At 47.2% G+C, this 21,782-nt stretch overlaps 1 pseudogene; it reads left to right on the top strand.

The window, feature by feature from the left end:
- Positions 1-17,757, top strand: part of LOC103285050 (40S ribosomal protein S15-like) — a 42,800-nt pseudogene extending 25,043 nt beyond the window's left edge.
- The last annotated feature ends 4,025 nt before the right edge of the window (positions 17,758-21,782 follow it).

Raw genomic sequence — 21,782 nt, 5'->3', positions numbered from 1 at the left:
AAATGGAAGGAATGCGGACTGCTTGGTGTGATAGAAATAACTGAAATAGATATTAGCAACGGGATCTCAGGCAAGTCCGTTCCTCTTTCTGTTTACTAACCGAGCAGTGTGGTCTTTGGATCACTAGACGTCTGTCAGAGAGCTTCCAGCTTAAAGCCCTGTGATTCCATGGTTACTGTTGCATAAGACTCTTCTGCAGATAGATAGTGATGATTTAGGTCAGTGCTCAGATATGGATTGGGTGAAGTCTTAGGAGGTGTTAGGTAAGAGATTCAACATAATCTGTGAAAACATAAATGATGATTCAGTGCATTGAAGCTCACAGTATAACACCACAGGGAGGTAAAATGAGAAAACTAATTCGGGAAATTTGGTTGTAAGAAATGTGAGAAAGAAGAAACCAAGATGGCGGCATAGGTTAAACACCTAACCTGCAGCCGGGCACAACAATTTCAAAAATACAATTAGAGGTCAGAACGGACATCGTCCAGAACCACAGGAGAGCTGGCGGACTGAAATGCCCACAGCTGGGGGGAAGGAGAAGGCCACGGGGACAGTCGCGGAAGCCGTAAAAGCCTGAGGTATGGAGAAACGGGCGGAGACACGAGCACACGCGCCTGTGGGGAGGATGGAACCGGAGAGGAGGGGGCGGCTGATGACCAGGCCGGAGTTCACTGGCAGGAAGGAGATAAAGGCTCCGGAGTGCGCTGAGCACCGGCTCCGATTGCACTGAACCCCATTCCGGGCGAAACCCTGGGAAACTCACTCACTTTCGCAACTCCGCCGCCCCCGCAGGCTGCCCGGCCCGGGACGCTGGGGACGCCGCCACAGCGGTGGCGCCCGGAGCCCGGCGGCCTCCCAGCACCCGTCCCCGCCGCGCAGCCCCCGCGCGCCTGGTGCCGCAGGCCGCGCGCCCCGCACACCGGACGGAGGCCCGGGCGCCCTCTCCGTGCACCTCCCGGCGGCGCTAGACTTCAGTAGAGTTGACTGAATTTAAGGGATTAAGAAGTATAAATTGGGGGGACGCCGCGGCGGCGACGTCCGGAACACGGCGATGGCGGTGCCTGGAGCTCGGCGGCCGCCCAGCGCCCGTCCCAGCCGCGCGGCCCTCGCGCGCCTGGTTCCGCGGGACGCGCGCACCGCGCACCGGACGGAGGCCCGGGCGCCCTTTCCGTGCACCTCCCGGCGGCGCTAGACTTCAGTAAAGTTGACTGAAATGAAGGGATTAAGAAGTACAAATTGAGAAGTTTGAAAAAGATGGCGGCGGAGGTTAAAGGCTGTTCTGTTGCCTCGCACCCAGCGAAATCGGAGGGGATGAGGTGTGGAGGTGCGTGGGTCTGGCTGGTGGCGGGGGAAAGGGGCTTTTGTTCCAAACCTAAGGGAGATCAGCTCTCCATCACCCTGAAACCCATCTTCTGGCGAACCCCGGGAGACCCAGATGCCTGCGGGGAGAGGCGGGACTCTTGCAGAGGTGCGCCCAGCAATCAGTGTTTGCTGCGCTGGAGTGCGGAACGAGGGGACTTAGATACATGGAAGGCAGAAGGACCAGACTCACAGCCATCGAGGCTCGCCGCACCATGGCCTGTTGGCGCCCTGAGACCCCGCCCCGCCCTGGGACCCGCCCCGCACGTCTTGAAGACCTGCCCCGCAAGTCTTGCAGGCACACCTGCGCCCCAAGCAACGGCTTATGCATGTGGGTGGACTGCCCTCTGGCAGCGGACCAAATGATCTGCTGTTCTAGTCGGACTGCTCCAGGGCCACTCAGACAGGAGGAAGAAACTACAGTTTTTGCTGTAATCCTTGCTGAGTGCCTAAGGCAGTAGCTGATCTACACCCCATTGGAGACCCAGAAACGAGGGCATCTAGTGGTCTGTGGGAGATGACACCAGATTTCAACCACGTGCATAAGGGACACATTCAACGGGAATATTCAGTGAGCGCCAAAGCTTTGCTGCACCAAGACCCGGCCCATAAACGTGTCTCCTGCACAGCAACTCTTCCTTTATAGACAAAGAGAGCCCCCCCAGTGACACCAACAACAATCAAGACTTAACTATACAAAGGAGGACCAAGATGGAGGCATAGGGCGGAAGCCTGATTGTTGCCTACCACAACAACTTTGAGACTACGACAAGAGAGCAGAGCAGACACCATCCAAGACCACCATAGGGCTGGCTGAGTAGATGCTCTACAACTAGAATAAAAGAGGGGGATGTGGGATGATGCTGATGCCGGTGACCCAAAGACCACACTTTAAGAACTACAGCTCAGGCGACACAAAAGAACTATGGCTCAGGCGATACAACAGCGGCCTGGAACGTGCTCGGCGCAGTTCCCCCGGCGGTCTCCGGCTGAGGGGACGGCTCCACTGGCAGCCAAGCACGGACAGACGAGCCCCTATGAGACATGGGGTGGGAGACTCCGCGCTTGCTGACCTCTGAGTCCGTCAAGAATCTCAACGCCCCGGAAGCGGCCAGGTGCGCATGCTCGGCGACCGGCCACCGATGCAGACCCAAGGGCCGACACAGCGATGCCAGACTGGCCCACCGCCATGCACCGGGTGCACCGGAGCTTCGCCGAGCCGCCGCCCGACGAGTTCTGCAGCAGCCATACTGGAGCTCCAGAAGGATGGCCAGGGGAATTGCTGAGGGGGTATTGACCGGCAGGAATTGGGATCGGGAAGACGGGGCCCCGCTGAGACCCGGGTGCGGGCGGGGTTGCGCGCCTCTGGGCTCGGGTGTGGTCACACGCCTCTGGGTATAAGTGAGGCCTCACGTCCCTGGGTCTAGGTGAGGCCACATGCCCCTGGGTCCAGGTGATGCCGGACTCCGGGTCCGGGTGAGGCCAAGTGCCCCTGGACCCGGATGACGCTGGATCCCATGCCCGGGCGAGGCCAAGCGCCCCTGGGTCTGGGAGAGCCCACACACCCCTGGGTCCAGGCGAGACCATGTGTCCCTGGATCCGGGTGAGGCCGCGTGCACCTAGGCCCGGGTGAGCCCAAGTGGCCCTGGGTCTGGGAGAGGCCAAGCGTTCCTGGGTCCGGGTGAGACCATGCGTCCCTGGATCCGGATGAGGCCTCGTGCACCTAGGCCCGGGTGAGCCCAAGTGGCCCTGGGTCTGGGAGAGGCCAAGCGTCCCTGGGACCGGGTGAGACCATGTGTCCCAGGATCTGGGTGAGGCCTCGTGCACCTAGGCCCGGGTGAGCCCAAGTGGCCCTGGGTCTGGGAGAGGCCAAGCATCGCTGGGTCCGGGTGAGACCATGTGTCCCAGGATCCGGGTGAGGCCTCGTGCACCTAGGCCCGGGTGAGCCCAAGTGGCCCTGGGTCTGGGAGAGGCCAAGCATCCCTGGGTCAGGGTGAGACCATGTGTCCCTGGATCCGGGTGAGGCCTCGTGCACCTAGGCCCGGGTGAGCCCAAGTGGCCCTGGGTCTGGGAGAGGCCAAGCGTCCCTGGGTCCGGGTGAGACCATGTGTCCCTGGATCCGGGTGAGGCCTCGTGCACCTAGGCCCGGGTGAGCCCAAGTGGCCCTGGGTCTGGGAGAGGGCAAGCGTCCCTGGGTCCGGGTGAGACCATGTGTCCCTGGATCCGGGTGAGGCCTCGTGCACCTAGGCCCGGGTGAGCCCAAGTGGCCCTGGGTCTGGGAGAGGGCAAGCGTCCCTGGGTCAGGGTGAGACCATTTGTCCCAGGATCCGGGTGAGGCCTCGTGCACCTAGGCCCGGGTGAGCCCAAGTGGCCCTGGGTCTGGGAGAGGCCAAGCGTCCCTGGGTCCGGGTGAGACCATGCGTCCCTGGATCCGGATGAGGCCTCGTGCACCTAGGCCCGGGTGAGCCCAAGTGGCCCTGGGTCTGGGAGAGGCCAAGCGTCCCTGGGTCCGGGTGAGACCATGTGTCCCTGGATCCGGATGAGGCCTCGTGCACCTAGGCCCGGGTGAGCCCAAGTGGCCCTGGGTCGGGGAGAGGCCAAGCGTCCCTGGGTCCGGGTGAGACCGTGTGTCCCTGGATCCGGGTGAGGCCTCGTGCACCTAGGCCCGGGTGAGCCCAAGTGGCCCTGGGTCTGGGAGAGGCCAAGCATCCCTGGGTCCGGGTGAGACCATGTGTCCCAGGATCCGGGTGAGGCCTCGTGCACCTAGGCCCGGGTGAGCCCAAGTGGCCCTGGGTCTGGGAGTGGCCAAGCATCCCTGGGTCAGGGTGAGACCATGTGTCCCTGGATCCGGGTGAGGCCTCGTGCACCTAGGCCCGGGTGAGCCCAAGTGGCCCTGGGTCGGGGAGAGGCCAAGCGTCCCTGGGTCCGGGTGAGACCATGTGTCCCTGGATCCAGGTGAGGCCTCGTGCACCTAGGCCCGGGTGAGCCCAAGTGGCCCTGGGTCTGGGAGAGGCCAAGCGTCCCTGGGTCCGGGTGAGACCATGTGTCCCTGGATCCGGGTGAGGCCTCGTGCACCTAGGCCCGGGTGAGCCCAAGTGGCCCTGGGTCTGGGAGAGGCCAAGCGTCCCTGGGTCCGGGTGAGACCATGTGTCCCTGGATCCGGGTGAGGCCTTGTGCACCTAGGCCCGGGTGAGCCCAAGTGGCCCTGGGTCTGGGAGAGGCCAAGCGTCCCTGGGTCCGGGTGAGACCATGCGTCCCTGGATCCGGATGAGGCCTCGTGCACCTAGGCCCGGGTGAGCCCAAGTGGCCCTGGGTCTGGGAGAGGGCAAGCGTCCCTGGGTCCGGGTGAGACCATGTGTCCCTGGATCCGGATGAGGCCTCGTGCACCTAGGCCTGGGTGAGCCCAAGTGGCCCTGGGTCTGGGAGAGGCCAAGCGTCCCTGGGTCCGGGTGAGACCATGTGTCCCAGGATCTGGGTGAAGCCTCGTGCACCTAGGCCCGGGTGAGCCCAAGTGGCCCTGGGTCTGGGAGAGGCCAAGCATCCCTGGGTCCGGGTGAGCCCATGTGTCCCAGGATCCGGGTGAGGCCTCGTGCACCTAGGCCCGGGTGAGCCCAAGTGGCCCTGGGTCTGGGAGAGGCCAAGCATCCCTGGGTCCGGGTGAGACCATGTGTCCCTGGATCCGGGTGAGGCCTCGTGCACCTAGGCCCGGGTGAGCCCAAGTGGCCCTGGGTCGGGGAGAGGCCAAGCATCCCTGGGTCCGGGTGAGACCATGTGTCCCAGGATCCGGGTGAGGCCTCGTGCACCTAGGCCCGGGTGAGCCCAAGTGGCCCTGGGTCTGGGAGAGGCCAAGCGTCCCTGGGTCCGGGTGAGACCATGTGTCCCTGGATCCGAGTGAGGCCTCGTGCACCTAGGCCCGGGTGAGCCCAAGTGGCCCTGGGTCTGGGAGAGGCCAAGCATCCCTGGGTCCGGGTGAGACCATGTGTCCCAGGATCCGGGTGAGGCCTCGTGCACCTAGGCTCGGGTGAGCCCAAGTGGCCCTGGGTCTGGGAGAGACCAAGCGTCCCTGGGTCCGTGTGAGACCATGCGTCCCTGGATCCGGATGAGGCCTCGTGCACCTAGGCCCGGGTGAGCCCAAGTGGCCCTGGGTCTGGGAGTGGCCAAACGTTCCTGGGTCTGGGTGAGACCATGTGTCCCTGGATCCAGGTGAGGCCTTGTGCAACTAAGCCCGGGTGAGGCCACGTGCCCCTGGGTCTGGGAGAGGCCAAGCGTCCCTGGGTACGGGTGAAGCCAGATCCTGGGTCCGGGTGAGGCCGTGCGCCCCTGGATCCATCCGGGTGAGGCTGGGTCCCAGGCCCGGGTGAAACCACGCGCCCCTTGGGTATGGGTGAGGCCACGTGCCCCTTAGTCCAGGTGACGCCGTGTCCCTGGGTTCGGCCGAGACCAAACCAGAGGGAGTCGGACCTCCATTACCACCATTTGTCCACCATCCAGAGCTGAGGGGTCAGTGCTGACATGTACACATAAGGAACTACTGGACATCGAAATTGGGTCTCAAAAGAACTGTTGGTCCAGGGGGAAGCTCGCTACAGATTGATTCATTTGCCTGTCAGCATAAATATTATTGCTCGTCTCACATTCAGTTCTTATTAGTATATATCTAGTGACATTTGATCTCATTCATCTATAGGAAATGATGAACAACATAGACTGAGGAACAAGAACAGAACCAGAATCAAGGAGGCATCGATCGGACTATCGGGCCTCAGAGGGAGGATAGGGGAGGGTAGGGGGAGGGTGGGGGGGAGGGGGAGAGTTCAACCAAAGGACCTGTATGCATGCATATAAGCCTATCCAACGGTTAAGTTCAACAGGGGATTGGGGCATGCGTGGGGAGAGGGGTGGGATGGGAATGGGGGGATGAGGACAAATATGTGACACCTTAATCAATAAAGAAATTAAAAAAAAAAAAAAATAAGAAATGTGAGAAAGAAGACCGAAGAATTATATTTCAGTGACAGAAAGAGGAGTAAAAGTGCTCAGAAACCTCTGTATAGGAACAGTAGGCAGGTACTGGTCTGGAGGGGCCTCCTCTACTCCAGCACTTGGAACAGCTTCCACACGTGTATCATTACCACCTTTCAAGTGTGTTTCTGCAGCCAAATTCATACTTTCCCCCACAGGCAAAGATATCCTGGACATGCAAGAAAAATAATAGTAAGATCGCAAGCTTCCGTTGCTTTCTAGTTTAGCACAGGGATCTACCTAATTAGGAGCACTTGTGATGTCTAGCTTCTGCACTTGTGACCAACTCGACTCTTTATAAACACGCTCTCTGAGCTTCACTCTGCTCCCTAGGAAACAGATGGTGGGCTTTTCATTGGTAAATGCCCGAGGGAAACGTGCTCTTATTTGAAGGAGCCGGAGAGCCTGCTGGAGCCCGTTGAAGAGCACAGCCTGGCTGCCGCTCTCGGTATGCTGTGGGAATAGTCCAGGATGTTGATTTCAGGGGCCATCTGGAATGAAGACAAGCCAATAAATTCATTTCAGTGGACTAGTAATTTTTTTGTAAGCTTGGCTTTTGACATTCTTTTTTTTGGACCTTAGGACCTTTAAAAAAGGAGTTAGGTTGGTCATAAGGCATGATTATTCATGTATTAAATACCGACTAGAACAAATAATAGTTACAACATGCTGTGACATGCACTATATTATAGGTTTGAACAAAGCATTCTGTGAGCCTAGTAGAAGGGGGAAATTAGTTCTAGTAGGGGGCATGAGCATGGTTTCTGGAACTTCTGCTGGGAGAAATGAGGGATGTAGCATTTTAGCTGTATCAGTAATTCAGAGGGGGTGGGAGGTAGGGTTTGTAGTGAAAAGTGACAGGGCAAATCTCTGGAAAGCCTGTAGGTTAAGGCTAGATTATGAAAGATGTTGAGTGTTATGCCTTGCTAGGGAGTTGAATTTAGTCCTGTAGGGTAAGAGAGAGACATTGAAAGTTGTTTTTTTTGTGTGTTTTTTTATTGAGGAATAATTGGCATATAACATTACATTAGTTTCTAGGGTACAACATAATGATTCAGTATTTGTATGTATTATGAAATGATCACCACAATGTCTGGTTAATATCTGTCACCATAGTTATAATCTTTTCTTGTGATGAGAACTTTTAATATCTCCTCTCATAGCAACTTTCAAATGTACAACACAGTATTATTAGCTATAGTCACCATGCTGTACATTACATCCCCGTGACTTATTTATGTTGTAACTGGCAGTTCATACCTTTGACCCCCTTCACCCATTTCACTTATCCCCCACCTCTGACAACATCCAATCTGTTCTCTGTATCTATGAACTTGCGCTTTTTTTCTTTTTTAGATTCCACATGTAAGTGAAATCATGCAGTATTTGTCTTCTCTCTCTGACCTATTTTCCTTAGCATAATGCCCTCAAGGATCATCCATGTTGTTGCAAATGGCAAGATTTTCTTCTTTTGTTATGGCTGAATAATATTCCATTGTATATGTATGTGTGTACATGTGTGTGTGCATACCACAGTTTCTTTCTCCATTCGCCATCAGTGGACACTTCCGTTGTTTCCACATCTTGACTGTTGTGAGTAATGCTACAGTGAACATGGAGATGCAGATATCTTTTTGGGTTAATGTTTTCATTTTCTTCAGAAGTGGAATTTTGTTGTCAGTTTCAGAAATAGAAAGCTGGCTCATATGGAGTTCTATTTTTAATTTTTTGAGGAAACCCTCAAAAAGTTTTTAAACATGATTAGAACTGCATTTTAGGAAGATCATCCCAATAACCACATGGAGTATGGTTTGGAAGGTACAAGACTGCAGTCAAGAAAATAAATTTGGAAATTGTTGAGATATTCCAGTGAAAAAAGCAAGACACATTACCTTAGTTCAGGACCAGGGGTCCTCAAACTTTTTAAACAGGGGGCCAGTTCACTGTCCCTCAGACCGTTGGAGGGCCGGACTATAGTTTAAAAAAAACTATGAACAAATTCCTATGCACACTGCACACATCTTATTTTGAAGTAAAAAAACAAAATGGCAAAAACACCTGCATGTGGCCCGCGGGCCGTAGTTTGAGGACGCCTGGTTCAGGTGCTCACTATTCCTCGGCTGCTTGCTGTTAACCTCTTCAGTAACTTCTACACAGGAGCTTTATCATGGTCATTATAAGGTTAAGAGCTGCTGCTTTTTTGAAGTTCATGGGTTTTGTTTGTTTGTTTGTTTGTTTTTTAGCTTTTTTTTTCAAATAGGTAATGAATTTCTATAGGTCAAAATTTCAAAAGTTTGTAAATTATAAAGTGAACTCTTCTTCCTACCATATTTCTCATGACAATTTCTCCCGTTCCAAGATACCACAGCTTTAATTTTCTGTGAATCTCTCTAGAAATATTTTTACGAATATACAAGAATATGTTAATCTATATTTCCCCCCCTTATAACAAATATGTCTACCAGACATACTTTTCTTGGTTTATTTTTGTTTTTTTACTGGAGTATTCCACCATGAGTGTGTCCATAGAGTCTCCCACAGTCTGGATTTTGTTGTTTGCATTCCTGCAGTGTAGTTTATATGTTCCTCTGTCCTCTGTATTTTCTTTAAATTGGTAGTTGGATCAAGCCAAGTGCTATCAAATTTAGATTCGATTTTGTTTCAAGATTACTTCATAGATGGTGCGTTCTTCCATTTTTAACATTTCAATCTTTGCTCCACTTGGATTTTATCTTGGTGTATAGTGTGAATATGGTTCCAAGTTTATCTTTCTCCAGTTGTCTACACAGCTATCCCAACAAATTATTTTTAATGGCCTGTCTTCATCACTGATTTAAGATGCCATTCATATCATATATAAAAACCCCAAATGTATTTGGATTTATTTTGGGGCTTTCTATTCTGCTCTGTTGATCTATCTATAATTCATGCAATAATGTTATGATTATTGAGTATCTATAAAACATCTTAATATCTGATAGGGCTAGTTTCCATTTATTACTCTTTTTTCCCCAGTGCTTTCCTTGCTATTCTTATTTATTATGATTGGCATTTGACTTCTAGGTTAAATTAAGGAGAATGATATCTTCCTGGTGTCAGGTTTTCCTACCCAAGACCAAGGTATGTCTTCCTTTTGGTCACATGCCTGTCCTTTAGAAGTGTCTTGACGTTTTCTTCATATATTTCCTTCAGATTCTCATTAAGTTTATTCCTATGAATTTTGTTGTTTTGGCCGTTATAACTGAGGTATTTTCATCTATTACATCTGTTTGTTATTTATGAATGGCCTTGATTCATACTCCATCAGACTTGCTAAATTCTGTTCTGTTTTAGTAGTTTCTCATTGACTTTCTTGGGTTTTTCATCATATCATCTGTAAATAGTGATTTAACCTACTCTATCCCAGTCTTTTATCCATCTAATTCCTTTCTATTGTGTTGGCTAAACCTTCCACTTTCTTAATCCTGGTTCAAACCTGTTATTTCCTCAGTTGCTAGGACTGTTTTACCACATAGTTGCTTTTGGCTTAAGTCCAGCTTTTCCAGCACTACCTGGCAGCGGGCGACATACCTGCTTCCTTTGCCCTGGAGCTAGGAACCAGGTGTGATCAGTTGGTATCAGATCTCCGGAGAGTTGGGAGTCTGATAGTAAACCTTAGGCTCTTCACACCCTTATTCTTGTAAGGAAACGAAGTAAATAGTTCTTCATTTGTGATCTTCTCACAACATTGTAAGTTTTGAATAAAGACACCTTGATTCAATATCTATCTCTTATGTCTTCTTGATCCTATCCTTTTTTTTTTTCTTGCCTCCATTTTTCTCTGCCTTCCTGAACCCTTTCTTCCTAACTCTCTTTCAGTTATGTCTCTCTTCTCTCCCTTCCATCTTTCTCTTTCCCAGGAACCCCATATCCTTTGTGTTATATTTGGTTTTGAATCATGATGTGGTAAATTCTTCTTATAAAGGAAAAATCTTACAGCTGGGCTTACCATGCTTTATTAGGTAATAAAAACATTTTAGCTCATTATTGTGAAATGGAGACAGGAATTTTAAATTGGTGCAGTGGGAATGTCATGTCGAAGTCTACCTAATGTCCTCTTGGACCGTTAGCAAGTAATTCAAGATGAGGACATTAGTTTTTGTAAAATGATTCTTTGAGGTATTACGATATAACACAAAAAAGCCTTCATTTTTAGCTGGTACTTACGCTTGGAAACCACATCGCAAAGCTTTTGTGAGGCAAAATCCTGATCCTGGAAAGCAAGTGTGCTGACCGCTCATGAACTTTCTTCTTCTTTTTTTTTCCCCCCCCAGATTTTTTTTTTTTTATGAACTTTCTTCTTACCTATTTAGACATTTCTCAATGTCATTAGAAAATATAACAGATGTGTGATGGAGCCCTGAAAGCGAAATGGCTTTATCAGATAGAGTTGAATGAGCAAAATGTGAAGCTATGAGAAGTGGGCCCTTCTTATGTACATACAATCCTATATGAGAACATTGGGCTTTCTACCAAGATTGGAATCTTATGCTTCATAAGCACAGAAACCATGTCTTAATCATCTCTGAATAACATTATGACTGGCCCAGAGGAGGCACATTGTAACTGTTTTGTGATTTGGTTAATTAAACTAGACCAGACTGCTGTGGTGTGAATGTTTGTGTCTTCTCCCAAAATCCATATGTCGAAATCCTAATGCCCAAGGTAATGGTTTGGGGAAGCAGGGCCTTTAGGAGATGATTTGGTCATGAGGCAGAGCCTTCATAAATGGGATTATTAGTGCCTTTATAAATGAGACCCTAGAGAGATCCCGTGCCCCTTCCACTATGTGAGACTAAAATGGGAGGGCCCTCACCCCACCATGCTGGCATCCTGGTCTCAAATTGACAGCCTTTAGAAAGGAGAGAAATAAATTTCTGTTGTTTATAAGCCACACAGTGTATGGTATTTTGTTATAGCAACCTGAATAGACCAAGACAAAGACCATTCCATTAGATGGGCACTTTTTTTAAAAATGGAGGAATTTCAGCATGAGATTGGTAGTTGATTTAGATCACATCTTCCCAATCTTGTCACTCCACTGCAGAATGGCTCCTAAGAGTGAAGGAAAGAGGAAAGCAGATAAAAGAACAACGAAATCAGTTTTCTTGGCTTTTTTGTGTTAGCTCAGTTAGCCTCCATTCCTTAGTAGCCCCAGAGGGCTGTAATGCGATAATTTCATTATGATGATTTTGAGTCAGCAAAAAAAAATTGTTTAAGGTTAAATTATATTTTATATACTCTGTTGATAAGAGAAAATTTATGAAATCCATTTAAGAAAGGAATCCACTGAAATCAGTAAACATAATGTCAAAGATATACTTGTATAAATTCTGCCACTTCCTTATGGGAATTTAAGCAAGTTGTTGCTATAACTACTTTTACTGACCATTGTATAAATAACACATTCTTTTTCTATCCTAACATGAACATGAACATGAGCATTAAGGAATAATCATAGCTACACACAGTACACAAATGCTAGAAAATTTCAGACCCAAGACACAGAAATGGGTAGAATAATCTCAGCATCACAAATAGATACGTAAGGCAGAATGGTCAAGGGATGGGTTCAGAGCCAGAGCAGTGGCTCGTCAGTAACAAAAGGAAATGTTCTGGCCTTTCTGAATCAGTAACTGCTTCTGGGTTTTCCTTGCCAAAAATTGCTTTGTAATCTCCTTTTGGAAAGCAGAGCTAGATTTTAGAGCACAGGTCAGCAAAGGCCTGTACAGGGCCAGATATTTTAAGGTCTGTTGCAACTATTCAACTCCAACCTTGTAGTGCAAAAGTAGCCATAGGTAGTGCTTACACAAATGGGTGTGGCTGTGTCCCAATAAAACTTTATTTTTAAAAACAAGTGTGGAATTTTGAAATCAGAGCTATTTTCCATGATCAGCAACAGATGTGTTATATACCATACGTGCAACCTTGTAGAAGGTAACTGTTTTATAGGACACAGCCCACCAGTGATCTGCCTGATCACTTTCTCTTTTTATCTCCCTCTCCTTTTCTGTGCCTCCTAGGGGCTACTTAAGCTCCACCTGTGGTTCAGTCCTAGCCCAGTATTGAAGCAAGTCTTCTTTCTTAAGCAGGAGCTATATATGGAGCATGGAGTCAGCCTTGCTGCTTGTCTGCTTTCACTGTGTACCCAGTTTCAGGTTTGAATTTCTACTTTCAAGTACCCCAGTCTGTCTAAGATTAAAATTCTGCCTTGTTCTCCTTACCCCAGTCATTTCAGTGATAATCCTGATATATAAAAAGCCAGGGCTGTCACGACTGAAACAACCGGATGGACAACCGAACAGCAGGCTGTGTGGGGTGACCAGGCCGGCCGGGGGGTTAGTGAGGAACGACCAAATGGCTGAACAGCAGGCTACTTGTGGTGACCAGGCCGGCAGGGGGGTTAGTGAGGGACAACCAAATGCCTGAACAGCAGGCTGCATGGGGTGACCAGGCTGACGGGGGGGAGGGGGCAGTTGGGGCCAACCAGGCCAGCAGGGGAGCAATTGGGGGTAACTAGGCTGGCAGGGGGGCAGTTAGGGACAACCAGGTTGGCATGGGGGAGGGCAGTGAGAGGCAACCAGGCCGGCAGGGTGGGGGGCAGTTAGGGGCTACCAGGCCGGCAGGGTGGGGGGCAGTTAGGGGCGACCAGGCCAGCGGGTGGGGGGCAATTAGGGGTTACCAGGCCGCAGAGCGGGGCAATTGGGAGCAACAAGGCCAGCAAGGAGGGCAGTAAAGGGCGACCAGGCCAGCAGGGGAGGCAGTTAGGGGTGACCAGGCTGGCAGAGGGGGCAGTTAGGGGCGATCAGGCAGGCAGGCAAGCAGTTAGGAGCCAGTGGTCCCGGATTGTGAGAGGAATGTCCGACTGCCGGTTTAGGCCCGATCCTGGGGATTGGGCCTAAGCCAGCAGTCAGACATCCCCTGAGGGGTCCCGGATTGAAGAGGGTGTAGGCTGGGCTAAGGGACCCCCCCCCCCCGCACTGTGCACAAATTTCATGCACCGGGCCTCTAGTGTTTTCATATAATGCTAGGCACTGCATTGAAACAAAAACAAAAAAAAAATCATTAATTTCTGTTATTGAGTAACACTAGTACATGTTCTTGAATAAAAGTGTATAATACCTCCCTTTACCACCAAATGGTTTTGTACTCAACAGAAACAAGACTTCAATGCATTAATAATACAAAATAATTTAACTCATTTGTTATAATAATACAACAACTACGTTTTACCAAAAATTATATTGAAAATAGTGAAATGTTAAAATGTGCAATTCAGACATAGCTTTTGTTGAAAGATTATATCTTCCAACATTCTGCTGACCTTGAAAACTATATAGAATTTGGTAAAAGGAAAAGAAGGGAGTACATTCCAGGTAAAAGGTTTGTTATGAACACACACCTAGAGTTTGTTGGAGAGAAGTGGGAGAGAAGGTTAGACAGGAAAGGGCCCCATGTGTGAAGGAACTGGAAAGCCACGCTGAGGCTGTGGAGTTCGTCAAGAAGACAGTAAGGGCTTTTAGGGGGAGACCTTTGCTCACTTCCTGGTGTCTGCCTCAGTCAAGATTCTAAATAACTTGATTTGGGAAAGAAGAGGCGCCACCTCACCTTTTTGGCAGTTAACAATGCTTTTTGGGTTCCTCTAAAGTGATGGCTGTTTTTGGAAGATAAGTAGCTGCCCTTTGGAGTAAAAGGAAAAAGAAATGCAAATTCTGTCATTCCCAGATCTGTATTAACTGGTAGACTAATAGAATGTTCCATTGGCCGCATGGCCCATTGAAATTTATAAGTAATTACAGAAGGCACTGAGCATGGGCAGCTTTTTTTTTTTTTTTTTAAATCCTCACCAGAGGATATTTTCCCACTGGTCTTTAGAGAGTGTGGGAGAGGGAAAGACAAACATCAATGTGAAACACATCTATTGGTTGCAACCGAGGTACATTTCCTTGACCAGAATCAAACCTGGGACCCTTCAGTCGGCATGCCTACGCTCTACTCACAGCCAAACCGGCTAGGGCAGGGCAGCTTTATTAGACATTACTGGTCCTTGAAAAGGCCCAGAAAACTTTTCAGAATGTGTGATACAAAAAATTGAAACTAAAATGATACTTTGCTTTTTTATCCTCAAAGTTGGTTTTCTAATTGCATAGCTGAATGAACAGAAAGCAGAAGCCCATGCAAGTTAAATGTTGTGGGTTTTTTTTAATTCTTTTCTGATGTATTTGTGAATTATAATAAAGGTGACTATATACTTAAAAAAGAAGAAGACAGTAAGGAACATCTGATGGTGTTCTGTGTGGTTTAGTGGAAAGTAGGTTGTAATCCTATCTAATAAAAGAATAATATGCAAATTGACCATCACTCCAATACACAAGATGGCTGCCCCCATGTAGTCAAAGATCCTGCCCCCATGTGGACACAAGATGGCCACCCAAGATGGCCAGCAGGGAGGGCAGTTGGGAGGGACTAGGCCTGCAAGGGAGGGCAGTTGGGGGTAATCAAGCCTGCAGGGGAGGGCAGTTAGGGATGACCAGGCTGGCAGGGGAGGACAGTTAGGGGCAAACAGGCTGGCAGGAGAACAGTTAGGCATCAATCAGGCTGGCAGGGGAGTGGTTAGGAGGTGATCAGGCTGGCAGGCAGAAGTGGTTAGGGGTAATCAGGCAGGCAGGCAAGCAGTTGGGAGCCAGCAGTCCTGGATTGTGAGAGGGATGTCCGACTGCCTGTTTAGGCCTGATCTCACCAAAATCAGGCCTAAACGGGCAGTTGGACATCCCTCAAGGGATCCCAGATTGGAGAAGGTGCAGGCTGGGCTGAGGGACACACCCGCCCCATGTACAAATTTCGTGCACCGGGCCTCTAGTTGAAGAATAAAACCCGAAAGTTCAAGGTTCGTATTTTGATCCTGCCACTTATTAACCATGAAGCTTTGGAGTCATCATTGTCATCCCTGGAGTTTCAGTTTCCTTATCTGTCACATGCAAGTACCCATCACAGAGATGTCATGAAGGTAAAATGAGAAAATGTTCTATAAGTCATACAAAAAAGTTCTCTACATATGTCAGAAATTGCAGTGGCATTGACAGTGGTAAATCAGGATGAATATGCTTGTAGGCATGAGCAAACTGAATTGTATGGGAGAAACTAGACAGGAGGCAAGCTTGTCCCAGGAGCACAAGAATGGACCAAAGAGAACTTGTACTATGCTGTGTACAGGCTGGAAAAGTAGCTCCAACACAGCAGAAGATTCCCAATGAAACTTAAGTGAACATATACCCTGTGGTTCCCTCACCGATACAAATGCCACTTCATGATCATCATTGTAGTCGTCATTTCTAAGAGAACTACTAGTATATGCTACCTTCTGAATAAAGGGAAGCTTGCCTTTTTGTAAACTTAGCTAGGGCTAAGGCATGTACCAGAGTTCAGGAGCTCGTTTTCATCCCCATTGCTTGCATTGATGTCTCTGCTATGCAGTTTCCCTCTGGATGTCTTATTCTGTCTCTCCGTAATTGATGGAAAACAAGGAACAGTGTAAAACTTTGAGCAATTACTACGAGCAATAAAAATACCTTTTGGAAGAAAGAAAAACATGCCCTCCTGTTTGCCCTTGCCCTGGGGGCTTACTGCTTATTATTTCTTCATGTCTTTTATCTTCCCTTTAAAGCTTGAAAATAATTTGCTTCCCCTCCCATGTGTTCACCACATTAATTGCTCTGGGCAGGAAGAAGTTTCTTCAATATACATCTTGTTCCTGCTTTTGGTTTTAAGTCTATTACATACCTCAGCTGCTTTGTTGTTTAACTTCTTAATCTTCCTCTTATTGGTCTTGGGAAATGTCCTTGGTGCCACTGAGGAGGTTAGGTATGGAGACTGAAAGGATCCTTAGCTCCTTTTTAAAAAGCATGCATAGCTTTTTCTGTATATAATTAACCTTGGGTGGTCATCTCTCCTTTTCCAATTGAATAACAGGTGTATATCAATTGTTTGGTTAAAAAAGATGCCCTTAGCACTGCTCTCTGGGCTGGCCTGGGAGGGAGACGGGCGTGAGGCATTGTTCCTGTGTCTGGAGAGCATCGAGGCCACCTGAAAAGCAGTGTTGTGTTGGAAAAGATTAGACTCCAAGTCAGAAGATCTGATTCTGCAGCTAACTGGCTTTATGGCCTCGCTTGAGCTTCTTTTTCTGGAAAAGTGAATGGGTTGAATCAAATCAGTGGTTTTCAAGCAGTGTCTCTTAAAGATTTTTGTCATTTAGGACCTGTTTACCTTGGAGGGCTAAGTAGGTAGGGCTCTGGCTTGCTCTTACTTTTAGATAGTAGGTTTCTATATAAAATTTCAGATAAAGGCTTCTAGAACTAAAAGTATTTGCAAGCAAGTGGGCCAAATGAGTCCTAACATCTCTTCCAATTCTGATTTCCATGAGCCTAAGACTTGGCTACAAAATATAAGAATACAGATAAGCATGTGCTAGATGTGTGGCATTGAATTCTGTCATCTGTCATTCAACAAACAGTCACTACATGCCTTGCAAATTAGAGACTATCATATCTTCTGAACATCATAGATATCTTCAGTTAGGTGCTGTTTGGATTCACATCAAAATGCATGTTCAATATAATATGGTCAGACACCCTAGAAAATATAGAAAAGTAGGGGGGGGAAATCTGCTAATAGATCCTCCACTTAAAGACAATCCATCACTCTTACACGGTCCTGGGTTCCTGATGCTCATTCTGGTGTTTTATTGCTGTTGTTCTGCCAAGTTGATGCCATCTTCCTGAGTTTGCACACAGTTGATATGGGAGAACACTGCAGATAAAGCAATATGCTCTATGTCACATTTAAAATAGTGCTGTAAGGGTTGTCCTTTCCGAGGAACAGACGAGGTGGCGGAAGTGGAGCAGAAGAAGAAGCGGACCTTCCGCAAGTTCACCTACGGTGGCGTGGATCTTGATCAACTGCTTGGCATGTCTTATGAGCAGTGGATGCAGCTGTACGGTGCCCGGCAGCGGCGGTGGCTAACCCGGGCCTGCGAAGGAAGCAGCACTCGCTTCTGAAGCGCCTGCGCAAGGCCAAAAGGAGGCGCCGCCCTTGGAGAAGCCAGAGGTGGTGAAGACACACCTGCGGGACATGATCATCCTGCCGGAGGTGGTGGGCAGCATGGTGGGCGTCTACAATGGCAAGACCGTCAATCAGCTGGAAATCAAGCCTGAGATGATTGGCCACTACCTGGGTGAGTTCTCCGTCACCTGCAAGCCAGTGAAGCACGGCAGGCCTGGCATTGGAGCCACCCACTCCTCCCGCTTCATCCCTCTCAAGTAGTTAGTGAAAAGCAGACTTGCCTCAATAAATAAATAAATAAAATAAACAAACAAACACACTACCCTATACGTTGATAATCTTTTATGTCTTGAATCTGCTCGTCCACTAATTATATATAACTGAGTTATATAATCTGCCTTTATATTGATCATATATAATTAGTATGGCCCTAAATCAGTTAACTTAAAATCTACATAAAATATAAAGGATGGGAAATGAGAGAAAAGGAGAAAAAAGAAAAATGCAAGATTACGGTCTTGAAAAGATACAAGGGGAGTAGGGTAAGAAATTGTAAAAGCTCTTATTAATTCATATCTGACCAGATGCTGTAAAGCAATAAATCATGGGGCATTTGTCAAGTCATGGCTTTCATCAAAAACAGATAAGACCTCTAAAGCTGAAGCTGCCTGGATTTGCATAAACCACTAAAGGATTCTGTTTAGGAAAAAATGAAATTATAGAACTTAGAAACTTGCATTTTGTGAGGTGTCTATGGAAAGATTATTTTGAAGATCATTTTTATTTCCTTAGGGGGAATAAGAAATAGATTAGCATGTTTTGTAGTGCCGCTGACTCATTAAATACCAGCTCACACCTCCATCAGCACAGCTAAGTTCTTTGGGGAATGGAATTGCTCATTTTGAACAACAGTATCAGGCAAACAACTCCTAGAACTCAGTCACACAGTGTATGGTCTCCTGGACAGTGGCAGCCAGGTACTACCTGAAGGTCATACTTCAGGCACTCAGCGTTGAAAGGACAACCTGTCCAGATGAGTCTATTTAACCACTCCCATGCCCTCAAGTGCTAATCCACTGACAGTATATTCAGCTTTTAAAACAAAGGAAAAGATTGATACATTTTACCATCTCAAATTTAAAACTTTTGTGCTGCAAAATATGCCATTAGAAAGTGTAAAGGCAAAAAAAAAAGTTTGCAACATATGACATGTAGTTTATATGTTAAACATAAAAAGTGCATAATGTTGAGACCATTTTCTACCCATTGGGGAGGGGGGATATGTTGCTGTTCAGGGCGCAGGGAAATCTCAAACATTGCTGGTGGGAATATGAATTGCTATAACCTTTACATTAAAATGTGAGTACACTCTGTCCCAGCAATGTCATTCTTCTTTGGAATTTGTTATAGAAATAAAAGCATCAGCACCCGAAGATAAATGAACCCGAATATTTATTTGAGTGTTGCTTGTAGTGATGTAAAAAAAAATCTGGAACAACCTGAATGTTCATTAATGGGAGAAAGTTAAATAAATTGTAGTACAGCTAGTAGAAAGAATGAGTTAAATCTCAACTATCACCTGGAGGGATATGCTATGTTAAATATAATATATCTATGATCTATAATAATAAAAGGGTAATATGCTAATTAGATTGGACATCTTCTGGACATCCTGATGAAGCTGGGGCCGGAGGGAAGCCAGTGCCGGCAGCCAGGGGAAAGAAGGCCTACTCTTGCACAAATTTTCGTGCATCGAGCCTCTAGTATATATTACAAAATAAAAAAGGCAAATTGAAGAGTTATTTGTAGAGTCTAATTCCCTTTTTTAGTCTAATTTCTTTTTATTAAAAAAGAAAAACAATTACTATGTTTTAATTCCTTTGTATGAACAAATAAAGAGAGCCAGGCATGAACCAATGATGAGTATGATTAGTCTGTGTTTTTGCACCTAATGTCCATTTATTTGCACATAAGGTGCTATAACAACGTTTAAGAGAAATGGACTTTAGGTGCAAAGAATTGGATTCATTATAACTTTTGATTCGTGACTCACTATCTTGTCAGTAAATGTAGCTGCACATTTTTGTGCAGCTGCCCAGCTGCGGAGGGGCTTATTAAGAGAAGCGTGTGGAGAAACAAGGGACATTTGGACTATAAGTACCAGGAGTTTGTGAGGACTATTGGAGAGTTTGAGTTTGGGCAGGGCAACTCTTTGCTGACCTCAAAACTCTCCGAGGGCCCTTGGGGCATTCACTTCTGTCCTGGCGAGGCCCTCCTCGTCTTGCCCACCTACCAGCGGTGGAAATCGGCTCTTTGGTTGGTTGCCAAGTAGCCTGAGTACTCCTCGTATAAAAAGGTACACCTCACCCTAACCGGTTTGGATAGAGCGGTGGCCTGCAGACTGAAAGGTCCCAGGTTCGATTCCGGTCAAGGGCATGTACCTTGGTTGCGGACACATCCCCAGTAGGGGGTGTGCAGGAGGCAGCTGATCGATGTTTCTCTCTCATCGATGTTTCTAACTATCCCTCTCCCTTACTCTCTGTAAAAAATCAATAAAATATATATATTTTTAAAAAGGTACACCTCATGAAATTTGGACTTTATTCCTTCCCCCCACACACACACCCTGCCTGGAACAATAGCGTGATTAATCTGTCGTGTGTTTGGTGTATATCTTTATTTGGCTTATTAAGAGAGATTATCCTGTACATTTGTGAAAGTACTACAATTCCCACAATGAACCACTGGCAGCGACAGAAATCGTCTCTGAATATAACTTTTGCTGCCTCCCCCAAACAAAAACAAATCTACAGGTCAAAGTCCACGTTAGAGCAGCTGCCTCTTTCTTCCATGTGCCCAGTTGACATATGGAAAAGGGCAGACGGAAATGCTCACCCTCGGTGGCTCTTCTCCTCACTGTGACTGCTCAGGATAGAACTTCCGTGTTTTCTGGTTTCATTAACCCCCATTTTTAACCTGGTGGATTTCCATCTATTGCAACCAAAAGGCCTTGACTAATACAGATACCAAAAGTACAAGTTTATGCATCTTTTTATCTGGCCAGCAAGCCAATGGCTTAAATCTCCCAGGTACTAGTATATCTATTTCTGAAATTCCATTTACTTGAGTTTTTTATTTCTTGGCTCAGTTAATATTTAGCCACTGAGGGGGAATGGGTGGTTGAAAGTAACCAAGGTGAATTATTCCTCCTGATTTCTCGGCTTCCGACTTCATTGAGGGATTTTTACTTCCAGTTGAAAACTAGCATTCCTCTTTTTCATTCAGTAAGTGAATATGTAACTAGCAGCTGCTGTGCTGCAGGCCTGATTTACAGATGCCAGGGATGTAAAGATAAATAGGACACGGACCTTGTCCTCCAGGACCTACAGTTTAGCAAGTAAACTGGTGACTACTCTATAATAAACGATACTTACAGGGAGCGCCGGGCGCAGCGCCTGATCAGCCTGTGGGAGAGCTCTGCGAGGTGGTCACGGAAGGCTTCCTGTAGGAGCCGACACCGGAAATTCGTTTTGAAGGATGAGTAGGAGGTAGCCAGAGGGAGAAGCTGAAGACGGTGTGCCATGAACATGGCCTGCCATGGGCAAATATAAGAAAGTGAAAGAGAGTGCGGTGGGTTTTTTTATGCCAAATTATAGTTTTTATGTAAAGTTTTATTTTGAAAAATTATCTTTCAGAACAAAGAGAGTTGACTTACCTGCAGGTCTTTAAAAACCTTTTATTTTACAGAGCGCTCTCACAATTACTTTATTTTGGACCACACAGAATTGTTTAGGAAAGACACAATGGCCCATGATTACCTCTGTCACCACTGGTTTCTATGTTTATAGAGGTTGTTTGACAAAAGAAGCGAAGAAATTCAATACAGATTTAGTAAATATTTGGGGGGGGGTGGGAGTGGGAAATGACTTCACAATTGCAAGTCTTAGATATCATTACAAATAAGCCTTTTAAAAATCACTTTAAAATGAAATACAATTAGTGGTTACTTTGTGGAGAATCATGGGTATATACCCACAGGATGAACGGAAAAATAAAACTGTTCTTATTTTAAGCAAATGGATGTTTGTGGCATGAGATAAAATTTCCAGTGATAGCATCATGTACGGATGAAAAAAATATTTTTAGTTTCAAGATAGTAAAGCCATTTTCACTTCCTTCTCTTTTTTTCAATAAAGAAAACAAGAAACAGAAAGGCAGATGTCATTTTGGGGGATGCTAGGATTTGTGAAGATTGAAAAGTGACAGAGGAATGCTAAGAGAGCAGAAAGTTCCCACAATGC

Source organism: Eptesicus fuscus, chromosome 2, assembly GCF_027574615.1.
Source record: "Eptesicus fuscus isolate TK198812 chromosome 2, DD_ASM_mEF_20220401, whole genome shotgun sequence".
Classification (NCBI taxonomy): Eukaryota; Metazoa; Chordata; class Mammalia; order Chiroptera; family Vespertilionidae; genus Eptesicus; species Eptesicus fuscus.
The sequence above is the reverse complement of the archived record's forward strand: the minus strand, read 5'-3'. Positions and strand labels throughout refer to the sequence as shown.